This window comes from Sebastes fasciatus, chromosome 12 (genome assembly GCF_043250625.1).
Source record: "Sebastes fasciatus isolate fSebFas1 chromosome 12, fSebFas1.pri, whole genome shotgun sequence".
NCBI lineage: Eukaryota > Metazoa > Chordata > Actinopteri > Perciformes > Sebastidae > Sebastes > Sebastes fasciatus.
In genome coordinates this window covers 11,241,584-11,260,646 of record NC_133806.1, presented here as the reverse complement: position 1 = coordinate 11,260,646, position 19,063 = coordinate 11,241,584, and positions in this window count along the sequence as shown.

Below are 19,063 nucleotides of genomic sequence, written 5' to 3'. Positions count from 1 at the left end.
GGTTTGCTTCTCCTATACAGGGGAAAGTGCAAATTCAATTACTTATTTGTGCATGTATCTAGCCTGCAGGCCAGGCGTCACAATCTAAATGGTAATCGCGTGCCTATTTATTTTTTGCTGCGGTTTCTAACAGTAGCGTTATATTGGTACCTTGTGAGGACGCTCCTCACCAACATATCTTCATTACCTCATGGGACGCTTGACATAATGATTATGTTTAATCCCTGGTAAAAGCAGCCACCACTTTGTAAGTGGCATAAATGAAGAGTCATTTGGAGATGGATGGAAACAAAGCAACTGATGTTTATGCTCTTGTTCTAATTCTTAATTTATTTCAAATTGACTTACTGTTTTATTACATTACATATCTTCCAGTTATCTTGTGCCATAAAGTCTTAACCAATTCAGTCACGTATTTTTTACTCATTTAACATTCGTCCTCACCACCTGGTTTGACTGAATAACAGCATTCATGGGTGACTTTAAGATGGACAAGCGGTTGGAGTGTTTGTTTGCCCCCGGCTTCACCCTGCCAGGCTGAATACGCTGAGACATTGTTTTGATTTGAGCCCGAGCTCCACCACTGCCTGTATCAGATTGTCTATGAAGGGGGAAGAAAACTACTACACCCTGCCCTGCAATCTTCACTTGGCTGAAGTAAATTGCTTTCATTTTGGCTAGGCTACCCTTTGTTATAATGTGACAAGGCTACTGATTAGACAAGAGGGAGATCAATAAACTGTCAAGCTTGTGGCTCAAAAGCAGTACAGGGAAATCAAGAGAGAGACTTTCTCCACCCTGTCACCGGCTGGAGTTCACGTCGAGCCTCCAGTCTTGAGGTTTAACACCCGCATCTGAATTGACACTCGGGAGTTTAATCTCATGACTAACCAGTTAGCCGTGGATAACGACGTGGCTACTACTTACATTGTATTTAATCATCATCAATGCTTGTGGTGCACTCTTACTGGTGTTTCCAGGGCAATACATGTCAGTCAGGTATCATCATACACAAGAACAATTGATTAAAACATATCAAATATTGAAAACAACAATCGGTATTTTCTTCACCGGGATGTAGATGCAAATAGTCCTGCACTGACATTTTAGTCAAGATCATCTTGGGATGAAAAAGAAACAACAAATATCAAGCGCTGATGATGCAGTTGCCAGAGGGCATGTGGAAAGATGTACAATAGCTCAGCTAATTTGAAAAAAGAAAGAAAAAAAAAACTGAAATTATGATTCACTAAAATACAATATAAGTAAAATACATAGAAATGTATATATGTAAATATATGTGCATATGTGTATATATATATATATATATATGTGTGTGTGTGTTTAGGAGGAAATTAAACATTAAACACAAGCACACAAATAGTGCTACATGTCGGTGGCTGTACTTGTGCAGCAGAATGCCCCTTTTCAGAGTTAAATTATTATATGTATTATTTATGTAGCACCCGTCCCATGTATCAACATAATATATATTATTATTACTGATACACTAACGTGTAAGAAGCTAAAGAAATATTAAAGTAAAGTACAAAAACCTCAATTATTGTAGTTAAGTACATTGCTAAAGTAGATCAAGTAACTTAGTTACTTTCCTCCACTGCCTCCCGCCAACTTAAAAAATATTAAAAACTTAAACTTTAAACTTCAAGTTTAAGTCAGTTGTAACATCTTAGCACCACATGCTGCTATTCATTGTGTGCTAAAACTTGTCAACTATTGAGCAGAGAAGTCGATAAATGATTTAAACTTTGAGCTTCTGCTAATTGGTAATAGTGCAAATGCAAACTTAGCCAAAGCTACTGAAAAAAAAGGAAAAGAAGTGATCGAGCCTATATACACTGACAGCTCCAGGATCATCATGTCTAGTATGAAAAGAAATATTGTTACAGTATTCACTTTTATATAATGAACATCAAGTTTAAACTCCTGAATTTAACAGGTGGTGTCCGAGTTGTGGTTTTACGGGGGATTATATGATGGGTTATGTCTTGGCTGGGAGCAGTGTCTTGTCAGTAAAGTCTCTACTGGTTGCCTGGCAACCTCACAGTAACAAGACATCACGAAGTACCTGCCTCTGGCCAAGAAATAGTCCGCCACATAACAATCTGTAAAACCACAACCTGAGGTTTTTCCACTTTTGCATTTTTTTTAATGATTTAAACAAACTAGAAATGACATGTTAATTAGCTTTAAATGAGCTGGTAGGTTGATTTTCTTTCTTTTTTTTTTACTTTTGGCCAGAGCCAGGAGGTAGTTTCCATCTGTTTCTAGTCTTTTTGCTAAGCTAAGCTAACCGGCTGCTGTCTCCAGCTGCATATTTACCATCCAGACATAAGAGTGATATAAATCTCCTCATCTAACTCTTGGCAAGTAAAATGTATTTCAGAAAATGTTGAACTATTGCTTTAAGGGCGGAAACAGCATAAGCATGAAGCTGCTATTCATCTGTTCATATAAGTGCGTCGGCATTGCTGAACACAGAGACAAATTTGCTTCAAGCCATCTCGCCACCTCAAGCAATCTATGATGCAATGAAACATTTTTTTCCTCTCTTGTTTTGCTGTAGGGAATGACGCTCATTGACGGTGATGCTGATAGGATGGGGCAGGTGTCCTTTTGATGTCCTCAGCACAGTTATTAACAAGTCATACTGTATGTGCAAACCAATCATAAAGGATAACAGGCAGTAATAGCTGTTGTCTCAGCATAATTGTTTAGAAGTCAGGATGCGCGCGGTGGTGAATGACACGCACAGCAGATCCACAGTTGTGCTCTCTACCTTTTGAAGATTGTCCTTGTCCTTGAAGGGAAATGGAGCAGCAGGTAGCTATTTGCCATCCAATTTGGATTATTTGCGGAGTTCAACAAGAATACACCTGAAAACTGTTTTTTCATAAATTTCCAATACCCTTCTTTAATGATAAAGATAGTGGGATGCTAATGAATGTCGAAGACACATCCCTCCAGGAAGCAGCAGCCAATCACTTTTCAGATCTGTTCATCTATTAATGAGTAGATAAGAGTCTCAGCAATGCCTGCAGTGTAAACTGTAAGTTCCCCATGTTTAGTTCATTAAGCCTAAAGCGTGGTGAAGCCCTTTCACACAACTGACACCATCCAACACTGTTAAATGTGCGACAGCTGTTGGTTTGATACAAGGGGAGGTTACTGTTGCTGTTGTTAATGCACAAAAAGGGACAGACTTCTGTTAAACATGATACCCGGGGAATAACGCTTGATACTGTGACAAAACATGTCGTGCTTACCTACATGTAGTGTCATTTAAAACTGAAATGAATCACACTACATCGGGTAAACACGCCTTGATGAAAAATATATAGGTTACTGTGGAGCGCTGTCGTAGAACATGCCACGGTTTGTAATGCGGAGATCTTTAATTACAAGATTCACGTGTGCTTTTTCAAAGGCTTTCACAGGAAATTACGCCACAAGAGGGGAAATGGCTTTGCGTATACATAATACCTACATTTCAGATTATCCCCTTTGAGACTTAAAGAGTTGTTGATGGAAAAGCCCAGGGGGCAGAAGGCACAGCCACTTCACTTTGATCCTGACAGAAAGATGGCTGTCTCCCAAAAATATCATCTCTTCTCAGCTTGACCCACTTGTTTGCTCTTATCTTCAGCATGTTGAGGGGGAGTGAAATGATATGCTGTTGCCGGTAGAAATTGATTCTGAACCTTTTTCTCTGTACGACAGTGTATTTAGTAGATTCTAAGTGAAACATGATATATGCCATTTTGTGGATGCTTTTATCCAAAGTGACTTATGGTATTGCAAGTGCATGCATTATTAGCATGAGTGGACCCAGAGAATGTATGAGCTATAGTAATACTCAATGAGCTATGCAGGGTTGGGCAGACAAAGTCACTCATATTGCTGGCTGGTAGCAGATAAGAGTATGTCACCCTGTTTAAACTGTGTTGTCTACAATAGAGGTGCAGGATGTACAGCATATGCTGTCAAAATTAACGCAATAATAATGCGTTAATGCCAATTTGTTTTAACGGCGCTAATTTCGTTAACGCATTAAAGCAAATTGCAAATTTTAGGTTGTAGCGGGCTCAGTTTTAAAGCAAGAGTGAAGATACTGGAATCATATGAAACTACAAAACCTAAGGAATCCATTGGTGCCAACCATGTAATACTAGCCACGAAGGAGTTTAAATAACACTCCGAACTTACGCTAAATTTTGGCGAGGAAAAGCTGGCATGGCCATTTTCAATGGGGTTGCTTGACCTCTGACCTCAAGATATGTGAATGAAAATGGGTAACCACGTGTCTCCCCTTTACAGACATGCCCACTTTATGATAATCACATGCAGTTTTGGTTAAGTCATAGTCAAGTCAGCACACTGACACACTGACAGCTGTTGTTGCCTGTTGGGCTTGAGTTTGCCATGTTATGATTTGAGCATATTTTTTTATGCTAAATGCAGTACCTGTGAGGGTTTCTGGACAATATTTGTCATGGTTTGTGTTGTTAACTGATTTAGAATAATAAATGTATACAAACATTTGCATAAAGCAAGCATATTTGCCCACTCCCATGTTGATAAGAGTATTAAATACTAATACTAATCTCCCCTTTAAGGTACATTTTGAACAGATAAAAAAATATGCAATTAATTTGCAATTAATCATGATTAATCATGGACAATCATGCGATTAATCACGATTAAATATTTTGATTGACAGCCCTAGTATGTATGAATACAGGTCCTTGCAGTGTCACAAAAGTGCACTGAGCCAGACAAATCCAGGTCTCAAGCATGTGACCTGTCATGTGTGCATGGATCATGTGTAAACCCCATTAAATTCCATGTGTGAGACCAAACACTCAGATCAGATGGCAGAAAGAGACCCTTACTTATGTTTACAACCACTAACTTCGTCATTGTCACCATCCCAGCTGTGCCGTCTCTCCCGAGCGCAGCTCCTTACCATGGTGGGCTTAATGACCCTCAACGCAAGCCTGTAAAATCCAAAGGACTCCATTATTAGTCTTCCTTAATAAAGTCAGATTTCTTTAGAAAGATGTCAGAATGTGTTTCTAAATATGGTGTCTATTCTGCCATTTGTCAGCCCCGATGCAGATGCTCTTATCATCAGCAGCAGAAACAGTTGGTTATGATCTCAGATAATTGATTTTGCAACGAGTGTATGCCTTCAAAAGATGCGGGGGGAAAAACACTGAGAGACATCATTAAAAAAAAATATTAAAAATGTAAACGAGGAAATGTTTTCCCCCGTTTTAATAATCATCATTGTCAAACAAAGTGTTCTCTTTTTCAGTATTAACTGGATTGCCTGGATTCGTACAATAAGAAATTGTTGTATTAATTAAAAAAAGAAAAAATGTGTTTTGTTTTGTTTGGGCTTTTTTCACGTACAGCAAGGAAGGAATCTGAGCGAACAAGGACTGTGCCAGTGAGATAAGGTGTAGAGTCTCTTTTGCCGTCTTATCAGTATCCTCTGCAGTCTTAGTACTGCCACAGCTCCAGTGGGAATTGACAATAACAACAGACATTTTTTTTTACTCTTGCTCTTTCTGCAGATGGATTTGTGGGATCTTAAAGTATGAAAGCTGTTGCCAAGTCCCAGTATTAAACGCTATCTTCCCTTATTTAGTCAGAGAGAACTCCAGGAAACTCAAACACATTTACTCAACTTTACAGGTGCTACTGACATGGATGCACTAGAAGGGCATTCCTTATTTCCATTAGTCTCCATACTGGCTTTTGTACTATTCCCAGCGATTCAAATGTGCGCAAAAGTAAGAGCTGAGATTGAAGAATTCTGTCATAGTTGAGCAAGGTGAAGTTATTTTGCCAGGAGTGGCTGGCACTGATGAATATCTGTATAGCTATAGACGTTTTACTGCGTTTTGACTCTTAACACAGTGACGGTGGTTCATGCGTGAAGTAATTTACCGTTCATTTCTTCATATCTGGCACTGAAATATGCATTCAGATGATAATGTTAAAATATCAGTGCAAGGCTAATCCAGCATGGGACTGTAGTTTATGTGAGCAGGGAAAATAATATCTCTTTCCCTTCACACTGATACAGCTAATATGTGAATTTCATACACTGTAGCCGAAAAACTAAAGAATATGACAACTAAAAAACCAAGAATACAATGCAATAATTCAGAGCTGCTCTATGACAAGTAAAAGTCTTGCATTCAAAATCATACTGAAGTAAAAGTACAGTAAGTATTATCATTAAACATACTTAAAATATCAAAAGTAAGTGTACTCATGATGCTACAGAATGGCCCATGTTAGTGTTTAACATTATATTATTTGAGGTTCAGAGTTGACCTTGACCTTGGAAACAGAATGACAAAACAACCTCACCCTAAGGTCCATTCAGTAGCTGTTGGAGCTTTCGACACATGATCTTCATCCACTTGGCACTGAATTATAGATGTTGAAATTTCCATTTCTTCTTGTCCGTGTTGTCTTAAAGGTGCTCTATACGATATCCATAGCATTAATATAGCAGCAAATAACTATTAGCTATGTAAAGATATAGAGTGATATTTACCTGAGCAGAGAATGAAGTCACTCGCCCACTCTCGTCGCCTTGAAGGGGTTTATTTCATAAAAATGACCCGCCAGCTGTACATTATCCCGCTTATTACACGGCTACTTACTTAAGAAATCAATAATTTGACACAAAGATGGTCCGCCTGAGTCCGACACCAGAACTGGGCCCATATCAACAGTCTGTTATACATAACAACAGTCTGCTATAAAGAAATAACAGACCGTAGAACGCTGTGATTGAACAATCGTCTATCGAGTATTCAACAAAGCTGTGTAATCATTTACAACAACAGCTAGAGTTTCTCAGAGTTTACGAGGCACACCTGAATGCACCAGGACGTCCATGTCAGTGCCTACATGCTTTATACTACGGTGAGAAGGAGGATTTTCCAGTTCTGTTGTTTCTCCGTCATCTCCGACTTCGGCAGTGGCCATGGTGTCTCAAAGAGCAGCTGCAGGATACCGCTAAAACATGCGGTGTCGTCTTTGAGCTGAAGACTACCGATAAGATGCGCTGTGTCGTCTTTGAAGTGTTGTTGTTGTTTTTTTTCTTCGGACGCATGCAAGTAGGCGGGGGCGGAGAGAACAAAAAATAATCGCGGATCCTGCTTTTGATTTCGATGGTCGTAATCGGAAGCTAATTTCGATCGATTTCAAATTTAGAATCAAAATCGTGACACTCCTAGTTAGCGCTGTTAGCACCGTTAGCTGCAAGCCGCTGTCTCAGCCACCGCCATGTTGAGAGCAGAGGCAATAGAAATGCTCCCAATCTCGCATTTAGCACCTTTAAAAGTTGAGGTTCAAAGTTAATTTATTAACTAACAATTAAACTGTATTTTGATGTTGTAGCTGGTTGACTTTCATCTGTAACATTGAAGTACTAAATCTCAAAACTGTACTTATGTACAGCACTAGTTACACTTCACCACTGGCGGTCTTAAAACCCTGTGTGTAATTCCGCTTGAAAATGAGCTTTAATAACAAGACAATGATATGATTGTCATGTTAAGTTAGTAGTTAGAGGAGCGAACAGTTCGATTTTGCCTTGAAGGGCAAGTGAGGCAACAAAACTGTCCAGACAGCATTTAAAAACGACACGACATATCTACTCCGGTCCTGTTTGTTTATGAAACTTTATACTGGGCTATAAAGGAACACCATGCATTTACCAGACTTTCTCACACGTACCCTAAAACCTTAACAAGCACCAGAGATATTAAATGATTAATTTCACTAGGAGAGAGAATATGGTGGCTCAGGCTTCCCCTCTCTCTGCTTGCATGGCTCCTTTTTGTCCTTTGTGTGACATATAAAGCAGGACAGAGGGGCTGCAGAGAGGTGACTAATGTATCCAGGTGGGTCACATCTAGCTGGCTGTATAATAAGCTGAATGGGATCAAATTTTGAAAGTGGAAACAGATCAGGAACAGTATACCACCCTCTGTGAAAGTAATGTAGTGACCTTGACCAGACTTGGAGCTGGGCTTTGGGTATTTCGCCAGAGGTTGCTCCAAGGTTATTTAGCTTAAGCTTTTCAGTGCCTCTGTCAGTCATTGTGAAGTTGAGTGTTGTGAAAATCGAGACAGGCTTCAGTCCCTTTTTTCCAAAATATACCAAGGCAAACTATTGAGATACACAGTTGATCAAGCTGAAAATTCCCACTGAGCAATGCGTTATCTGTTATTGACCTACTGACTGACCAAAGTGCCATTTTATTTAAGCACAATTGGCTGTGAAAAACAAAAACAACGCAAAAAAAAGAGGGATACTGAGATAGTGAAATGAGGCATTCAAATGCCCCTCAGAACACAGCAGTGGATCCAGACAGACGAGCCACAAAAGACAGAAGCGCAGTATCACTATTCAGAGCGACGTTTTACAAACAGCTGCACAGTGCCATCTAGAGGTGCCTCGGGCAACAGTGGAAGAGAATAAAAGCAGAGAGAAACAGCCCAAAGTTAAGTCTCGTGCAGGTGTCGGCCACATTTCTGCAGGTGTGCATTCTGGCGGGGTATCAGATAGGGAGAGGTGATATCTGTCTCCAGCACATGCACACGCTCAGATCCTCTCCAGGTGAAAAGAAGGCAACATGTCACTGTGTTTGCTGATTCTGTTCTCCCCACATAACTAATCCCTTACTGATCCTATTTGGAGAAAAAAAATGTGATGCAACCAAAACTGGAGCGAGAATGTCTTTACAAGGGCAGACCCAGCCTGTTAGGAAGCAAAGAGAGCAAAAAAAAAAAAAAAAGATCCGGAGCACCGTGAAATGTGTCGAGGTTGTGGAGCTGTCAAAAACATCATATTTGAAGCGCCTGCTGTTGAGTAGCAATGCTTTGTCCTTTTTTGTTTTAATCACCAACTGGCCCCGATAGCAGTGTGACATCTTTAACACTGCAGGTATAGCCTCCAGATATATGCTGTCATCAATTTTCCTGCCCACTGAGCACACATTGTTCATGTTCAGTACACCCTTGTCACGAAAGTCAAACCTTGCTGTTCTTATGTTCTCTTGCGGTTCAAATTTACCAATTCACTTGACCAGATACACAAAAATACACTGCCGCGCTGCTGTCAGTACTGAGAGATGTGAGAAAATACTCCAGTTTCAAGAGCAAAACACGATCCTCTTCGAGTAAAGTGCATTACACGTGCTTGTTAAAAAACAACAGGATGAGAGGTGATATTTGTCCTGAAACAAATGGATAGATAAACGCCAAGTAAATGAGATATTCATTTGTAATTTAGAGCCTGTATTCTGAAAAGCTAAAGTTTGTTCCTGCTGTGACGGTGGCATTTTAGAGCAAGATTTATTTCCTTTGCCATGAAATGAGTTCAGTCGCAGACGGGCAGCACTGACAAAGAAATGCACGCTAATTTTATCAGTGGAGGAAGCTTTGCCCTCAGACCTTTAGCAGATTTACTGATTTATCTTTGCTGAATAAAACCAAGAACACCATCAAATGCGCAGCATGGACTGACATAAAAAGACCTGTTCTGAGTTTTACTTAGCAAAATTATGCAAATATGTACAAGATAGAATTAACATATATCAAGAATTATTATTCTTTGTGATACCTCGTACCCAGCAGACTGACATCCATTCATATGCTGTGCTTTAGAGATGCAAAGATTAATTGATTAATCGATTAGTTGTCAACTGTTAAAATAATCGGCAAGTAGTTTGGAAATCGATTGACGATTTTATTATTTTTTTTAAGAAGAAATAGTCAAAATTCTCTGATTCCAGCTTCTTAAATGTGAATATTTTCGGGTTTTTTACTTGTCTATGACAGTTAACTGAATATCTTTGAGTTGGAGACAAAACAAGTCATTTGAGGACGTCATCTTGGTCTTTGGGAAACACTGAGAGACATTTTTCACCGTTTTCTGACATTTTATAGACCAAACAACTAATCGAGAAAAGTATCGACTGATTAATTGACAATGAAATGAAATGAAATGAAAATAATAGTTAGTCGCAGCCCCAGTGTGCTTGTGGATTCTGAAAATGAGAGGCAAAGATAGATTTAATGTGTACAAATAAAAGTGTTTTAGGGCAAACAATTGATTTTGTTTTCATGCAATAGTTTGAGAGTATGTAGTGTGTTTGTGTGGAAGCTGAGTGGGTGGGTGGGTGGTGGCTGAGGTGAGGTAAGGTGTGGAGCAACATATTTTCGAGGAAAAAATGGGGACAAAAGTCTGGAGTGGGCCTCAGTCTGAATTAATTGCCAACACCTAAAGCAAATGTAACCTCAATTTAACCACCCGATGATTACAGAGGTCACTGGAGCTCGAGCAGCTCTTGTCCTCATTCTCATCGGAAAAAAAAAATGTGTTCCTTGAGGGCTTATTGTGACTTTTACCAATGTCACCGAGTTAAAATATTCCAAATGTGGGATCTTTCTAGGACCTTTAAATCTGCTCTGAAACAATTATGTATGCATATGAACATGTTTTGGGGGCTTGAACCTATTTCTGTTAAATTCTTTCCTTATCTTTGAATAATTATTTGCTGAGCTGCATCTAGTGTCCACTGGGGATCATTAATAACATCACAATAATATACAAGGATTCAGCCAAAACAAAAGCACATTACATCTAGTCAAAAACTCACAATGGACATTTTGATTTGTCATAGCAGGAAAAGTGCAGGTGTAAGTAAGCCCATATGCACAATATCGGGTCCAGATTTAAATGGAATGCAGCCATCATTAGTGTTATTAGTTACACCGGTGTTATTAATAACACCTTGTTTGACAAATGAGAATGGGAAAGGTCTATATTTCATAGGATTATTAGCCACGATAGCAGCATGGCTCTAGGTATCAACCACTTTGGTCGAGACTAAATATCTCAAAAACTATTGGATAGATTTTCTTGAAATATGGTACAGATATCCATGATCCCCAGAGGATGAATCCTAATTACTTTGATGATCCCTTTGCTTTCCCTCTCGCACCATCAGGAGGTTCACATTTCTGATTTTAAGTGAAATGTCTCAACAACTACAGGATGGCTTGCCATGCCATGAAATTCAGAATTGGAATCACTTTTGTAATCCCTTAACTGTTCATCTAGCGCCACCATCTGGTCTAAATTTCAGTTTGTTTAATACTTTTGCTGATGGCTTAATACCTGCCCATCAGCCTCAGCTGTGCTTTGTTTCATGCTAATTAACAGATGTTAGCATGCTAACACGCTACACTAAGATGGTTAATATGGTAAACATCGTATCTGCTTAGCATCAGGCTTTCAGCATTGACATTTTGAGCACGTTAGCTTTTAGTTCTCATTGTGCTTAAGCTGGGTTCAACATGAATGTTTTTTTAACTTGACCGGAGTGGCAAGTGGGTCAGAAATCTACTTGCCTGAAGTCAGTTTTTACTTGCCCCTATACAAATTGCTTTATTTATTAGTGGTTATCAAATAACAACAAACACTAAAGTTAAAGTGGCAGTAGGCAGTATATGTTTGGCATCATTGGGCAAAAATTCCATAATAACCTTTCAGCATATTGTAATTCAAGTGTCCTGAGAGATAAATAGACTTCTGCACCTCCTCATGGCTCTGTTTTCAGGCTTTAAAAAATCTAGCCTGTGATGGGAGACTTTGACCAATCACAGATCATTTCATTGAGAGAGCGTTCCTATTGGCTGTGCTCCGGTCATGTGACCGGAACTTGGCGTTCCTTCAACAGATTTTACAATGGCGGCGGCGTCACAAACGTTATCATTTTACAGCTAAACCGTACACTACAAGATGATTCTGAAACATTTGAGGTAAGAAATAGGAATTAACGTAAAATAATATTGATTCATATTTGATCAGAGCTGCCTAGTTTGACCGTTCTGTCGGAGTAGACAGCAGCTGGACAGCAGACCTCAGATCAGCTCTTACTGCTCGTTTTCCTCCGGTCTGTGAAATCTTGCAGATGCCGTTAGGAGCACCGGAGGACACCGGAGGACACAGAGGCACATGATTTTTTTCAGGTTACCTGTTTCATGTACTACTGTCACGATATAGCGTCCGTTTTATTTTTCCATATTTGCTCCAATCTCGCCTACTTCAGCTTTAATGGTCATGTTTTATTCGCCTTGCTCTCAAACTTGCAGCAAACTGCACATTACATAGTTGGAGTTTTACCCTCATCCTCTATAACGCCACCCGGCTAAGCTGGAAATGCTCGCTTGCCCTTAAGCTGATAAACTTTGTCTTTGACAGTCGCCATTTTCTCGCGAGTGCCCGATCAGTACTGCACATGTGCAACTCTTAACAGAGATGAGAAGGAAGCGAGATGGCTCAAGTTTGAAGTTTAGTTTATTTATAGCATGTTTAAAAACAACAAAAGTTGACCAAAGTGCTGAAGAGTGGTAAAACAACAACACAATATATAATGCTCACTCTTCATCACCTCGGGAAAAAAACGATGTGTTTAATTTGTTTTTACCACTTGCCCAATCGGGCAAATACGTAACTAGATTTACTAGGCCTCGTATCTTTTTATATTCCTGTCATCACAGTATTCAGTCAGTAGAGCCATCAGTACAATGTGTGTGCAGAGACACAGCTGGTAAAATTCATTGGGTCTCATGTGTATGCCATTTGGCAGGAAGGATTTTAAATGTTACCTCAGACTGACTGGAGTAATTAGATGTGAAGTCAAGGCTCACATTTACTTTTGATGTTAATAGTGCTGCTGCTGTTGCAGGGGTTTTCTGGTCTACGTGTGTACGTGTTCGCATATGATCATATTTAACAGTTGATGAAACACAGTAAACAGAATGTGATAGATTCATCTGAGAGGACCGGACATCGTTCTAGTCAGATAAAACAGGCTGACGTCGGTTGGATAGCTCTGTGGTATAACTGGCTGGACAGATGACCTGGATAATGTGTCAAATCATCTTCTCTGAGCAACAAATATATCACATGAAAGGCATAATAGAGTCTGTAGGTTTGGTTTTATTTGGTGTATTTTATTTGTAATCCTTCAAAACTGGCAAAACTTTCTGCACCATCCATACGGGGAGAAATGTGTTATGGAAAAGGCAAATGTGCCAATTTCAACCAAGTGTTGATGTCATTCTCGGAAAATGTAGTTTACTTTCACTTTCATTAAAGATTCAGTTTAATTCCATTTTCAATTTAGAGTGAAGCATCATGACAGAAATGTGAAAAACTGAATAGCAGTTTAGAGCGGAGGGATTGTTTTTATGTGTGCTGCACATTGCTTTAGGCATCCAAATAATTAACCTTTAGACCTCTATTTTCTGACGGGGGCGAACGTAGTTCAAACTTTGAGGAAATGGGTATGTGACGGAGTTCAGTGTCACACCCTCTCAGGGGCATACTATGGATGTCCCGCTTCTGCTGTGTCTGCAGCCAAATGCATGTGATGTTTTCATTGATATTGTGTGCCAATTCGTGTTTCATCTGCAACATTATTGAAGTTCATTCGCATCATGCTCCAGGCAACTCCTTAAGGGAATAGCCTTGTTCTTTGTCTCCCATGTCACTATCTCAGCCTGCAGGCAGCATATCGATCCATCTTGCAAATCCCTCATGCTAAAACTTCCCCTTAAATAGAGTGCAGGCACACAGATGTTCCTGCCGCACTGGTGTTACTGTTGTCAGGTAAAAATAACATTTTACAGCTATTTTGGTGTTTTTATTCATCTTGCATTAAAAAAAAGGACTTTAATTTGGTCATGTTGGATAGAAGTTTCATAGATCTTGTGAGCATCCTTTATTTGTGTGTAATTGCTATTTTCCCAAGCCCTTCTAAAAGCTGTTTCCCACGTGACCTGACATAGGTTTCTGCATGATGACGCTGCTGCATGTACAGCACATATACATCCTTATGGTCAGTATATTAACGTTACACACAGTAACCTAGATGGCAGTCGGCATACTCCCGATTTGGAAAAGCAGACAGGAGTACCGGCATGTAAGCTAAGCAATATACTGCTGTGTGGACGCCACATTAGTTCGGATCCGAAGGTCACACAATAACACAAACAAACTAAGCGAAAGCTTAGTTAAAGCTAACTTTGACTCAACTAGTGCCAGCGTTCACATTATACGTACCCGTATTGATTAGCTTACTTTGGTTACCTACATCACTGCTTTTTGCAATGGCTGAGTGGACGTTTCCATTTTGTGTTACCAAAAACAGAACAGAACACAAATGAACCTGTCCTTTAATGCCCATCGTGCTGCCCATAGTGGCAGTGATGTTCATTGATGATTGACAAAAACTTAGGCTAGATTCTTCTGGGAAGCAATCAATAAATGTCATGGCATCAAGTTGTTGTTGTCAAAAATGTTGGTGGGTGGTGGCACAAGATGAAAAGCCACAAATTTAACAAACATAAACAGGAATCATCCTCTGGGGATCATGACTATTGAATTGCAATCTGCTCTGAAACAAAGTGTTGGATGGACAAACCAATGACAGACTCGCATTGGCGTCTTAATGCCTCAGAGCTAGCAGATCAAACATGCATATAAGTTAATGAGAAAAACACCTACGTACCTTCTGAGAAATATGTGTTTTTAGACAACAGTGATATTTAAAAATCCCCAGCATAAGGACGCTGATCACCATCATCTGACTTAAACTATTTTTGGTGCAAGCTGTGGTGCAGAGAGGAGGCGCTATGGGCAGTCGTCAACACTCTATGTTCATGAAATTGTTTCATTCGATGTTCATGGATTTGTTTTGGATATGTGGAAAAGTGAGACGGAGAAATCTGTCTCCTTGATATGCCAGATGTTTCCTCAAGAGCTTCTCATATCGCCCCAGGCTAGACAACAAAGAAACACAGAGTTCATTGAATCATAATGTTGTCTCCTCTTCCTCAGCATGCTAACTTCTGCTGGTGTTGTTGTTGTTATTGTCGAACTGCCTTAGCTTCGACATATAAAATATTTGGGAGGAAACACTTTTCCAACCAATGGAAATCGGAAAGTTGTAAAAGTAAAAGTTGCATTTGCTGGCGTAGACTTAAACAATTATCAGCAGAAAAAATCACCTGACAAATAGATGCCTACATCTTGCATACATGCAAATATACATACTTACATGGGTTGTTTTCTATACCAAAAGAAGTCAAGTGTAATGTATTGTAGTAAGGCATAAGTATGTTTCAAAGTTCGTCTGAAACACTCTCCTCCCACACCTTTCCAAAATCAGATTTGCACACAACTATCTTCCTCACTTTTCAAGGTAAACCAAGTGCAACACCATGAGTGCCTTTTTGGAAAGACTGTCTGAAAGTGTGCAGGAAAGTGTACGATTATTTTTTATGTCTGTCTCTATGACGGTAGGCTTTTCACCCCAACTTTAAGTGTTGCCATTTGGACCGATACTTCCTTCCGAGTAGAGATGATTTTTTTTTGGCCGATACCGATTGCCAATCTTGGATAAGCTGTTTGGTTATGGCAGCTGGTATACAAGGCTCCAGACTCATTTTTCAGGACTGTCCCTAAACTGTCCCATAAAATAATTTCTACCATCCCAAAGTCAGTGTAAACTGATCACATATTTTTACTGAATATCTGAATTGTTTACGCTGCAAAATGTGTCAGCTTTTTTTTTTTTAAATCATACAATCAGCAACAAGAATTACAAACCTTTTACAGGAAGAGAACTAAGTACACCATATGGCTACGGCGTGTTGCAATCTGTGATCACCATGCAACAGTAGCTTCAATGCGTATTCTGTTGGTATGGATGGATGGATGAATGGATGGTCTGCTGAGGGTTGTTTTGTTACCTCAACTTGTGAAGTTTTGCCTGATATGCCGGCAACAACAGCTGACAGAGTTGAGTTGAATCTACAAGTTCAAAACGTCTTTAGATTTACAAACAACAAATGCAAGTATCGACCAGGTCAGACCAATGTGCTGCTCTTCGCCCCGTAACCATGTGTGTACACCATCGATACCCATACCAGTACATCGTCACACTCATTGTCACACGCATAATATAACATGATGCATGTCAGTACGAATCAAAGCAGCAGTTCACATCAGATAACCCGAGTTCTTGTGCTTAGGGGAACTTGTGGGTTGACACAGTAAGGATACCTGAGGCACATCATCCCTTTTCATTCTGCAGCTACCTCCTTATAAATATAGCATCAATAGAGAACCTGTCTGGTGTTTTGGGTGAGGAGAATGAAGCAACTCTACCTGAAGCCTCAGTGATCTTAGATGAATGGGGTGTCATTCAGGGACTAAGCAGGGCAGAGAGGGTGGATCTGATGCCAGGTGCTGCAGTTTGCTGCTGGTGAAGGCCGTTCCTCTCAGCCTCAATCACTTTTCTAAAGCTTAACCTATCTTTGCGCTCCTTTGCACAGCTCTGTGGTGGAGCCTTTCATGACCTCCTCCGCTCTTGTAGAAAAATGTTCTTGTAAAGAGGACTTAATGTACTGCCGGAAATATCTTGTATCAATTTTCAGTCTTCAATTAATGAAAAAAAAAACTCACAGTGTTGTGGAAATAAAGTTTGCTTCGGTGAAATTCAACTAAAATCTTAAAAAAATGGCCTACATGAAACTGCTTGTCATAGAGTTGCCTTGTCATACTGGCTTGTCGTGAAGGAGGCTAAATAACGCTCCAAACTTGTGCTAAATTATGGCGAGGAAAAACGGGCATGGCCATTTTCATAGGGGTCCTTTGACCACTGACCTCAAGATATGTGAATGAAAATGGGTTCTATGGGTACCCATGAGTCTCCCCTTTACAGACATGCCCACATACATACATTTGCATAAAGCAGCATATTTGCCCACTCCCATGTTGATAAGAGTATTAAATACTTGACAAATCACACTTTAAGGTACATTTTGAACAGATAGAAAATGTGCGATTAATTTGCAATTAACTATGGACAATCATGCGATTAACCGCGATTAAATATTTCAATCAATTGACAGCCTTAGAAATAACTTAATGCTTCTTTATCACATAAGAAATGTGTCAACCACCAATCACCTCTGACTACTTCAAAACTTCAGTTAAACTATTATACAGGTTAACAGCAAAGGCAACTTGGAAACTTGTGTTGGATTGATAACGGCATTTAGATGAAAAAAAAAAAAAAAAAAACGTCAGTATCATGCCAGCTAGTTTCACAGGAAAAGCTGTTGAAGTCTAGCTAATGTTTTCCTAAGAGAATTATTTTGACTGTGCACAGGTGGACCTATCAATCTAGTGTCTGTTTACATGGCTGCCAGATGTTAGTCACCATGACCAAGAGCAATCCACAACTTAGCTTTTTTTTTTTATTATTTTTTATTGAGAGACCAGTTATAGTCTTTGACTGAAGTCCCAGAATTGAACATTCTGCTGTCAGTTTTTAGTATTGTTTTTTTTTTTTTTTGCTTTTCATGAAGGTTATAATGTTAATTTTTTTTTGTTGAAACTGTTTTAGAGAGGTGTTGATTCAACTATATGGTCTTATTGGAGGATTTAGATTGTCATGTTGTTAGAATGGAGTGGACAAAATAATAGAATAAATTAATTTATTATCATTTAAATTATATAAATTATTATAAAAATTATAAATTGGTCCCTGATATTGTTGGCTTCAAGTGTTTAGTCAGTTTCACTGCAATGAGAGTTACAGGGGTGAAAGTGTGTTCTTTATTTATGTATTTATTTGTTCATTTGTTACCTCAATGCAGAAAATGAGGTAGGGTGCCATTTATTTTTATTTTTTTTGGAGGGTGACCAACGACCCCCTCAAGGTGGCGCCCTAGGCGACCGCCTATATATACAGTATATGACCTATGTCTTAAGCCGGCCCTGAGTATAACCTTCATGTAGGTAGGATTTATTCCAGGACTGTTGTACAGTATTAGACTGAATTATTAAATTAAAAGTCACATAAATCTGGGCAGTCCCAAAATGTGCACCTGTTATACCACAAGTAAGCTTTTTTTAGGATTTTTTTTTTTTTTACAATTTAATTTGAACGGGAAATGGTAATACAGACAATACATCAACCTTGCAGGTAAAGTAACGCTCGTGTTAGAAATCAGGCCAGGTTAATTCCACACAGCAGGAAGGCACAGGACAGGACAAGACAAGACGGGGCAGCACAGGACAACACGGGTAAACAACAGGTCAAAACACACCGCATCAGTGAACAGGACAGGACAGGACAGGACAAGCCTCAATGCCACAAGACAGGACTGGGACACAACAGACCATTGCACAGTTTAATGTGGTTGTTTCCTTTGATTGCTGACTGTGGACGCTGTCAGCTGCAGCTATCTCAGCCTAACACACACGAGCCATCCCAGTTTACACTGATCATCACTCAAGATGAACACTAATTTGAGTCGTAGTTTTGTCGAGTAAAACAACAACAGATTGAGAAAGGTTTCCATGCGGTGTGTATCAGTGTTGGGTTCTCTCTGGGGATTGTGTTCTCCAATCTGTGTTTCTGTGGCTGCCATGTTGTGCATGCTGATGCGCCTCTCTGCCTCCTAGGAGGACACACCTGGGTTCCTCAGCAGTAAAACTGCAGAGAAACTCAAACAAGTTCTGGGTCTGAGCGTTAGTAACATACGTTTTAGTTTAGTTTAATTGACATCTGTATGCCTCCGCACCAATGACAGCCGTGGCCAGAAGCACTATGTTTTCTGGTTGTTTGTCCGTCCGTCCCATTCTCATGAACGCGATATCTCAGGAACGCCTGGAGGGAATTTGTTCAAATTTGGCAAAAACGTCCACCTGGACTCAAGGATGAACTGATTACCTCACAAATCACGTTTTTATGCCTCTGAGCCTGGCGAAAGCCGTGGCTGGAGGCATTGTGATTCGGGTCGTCTGTCCATACGTACATCCGTCCAGTCCATTCTCAAGGATGTACTGATTAGATTTTGGTGGTAAAAGGTCAAGGTCAGTGTGATCAGTGTGGGCGGCTGTAGCTCACTGGGTAGAGCAGGTC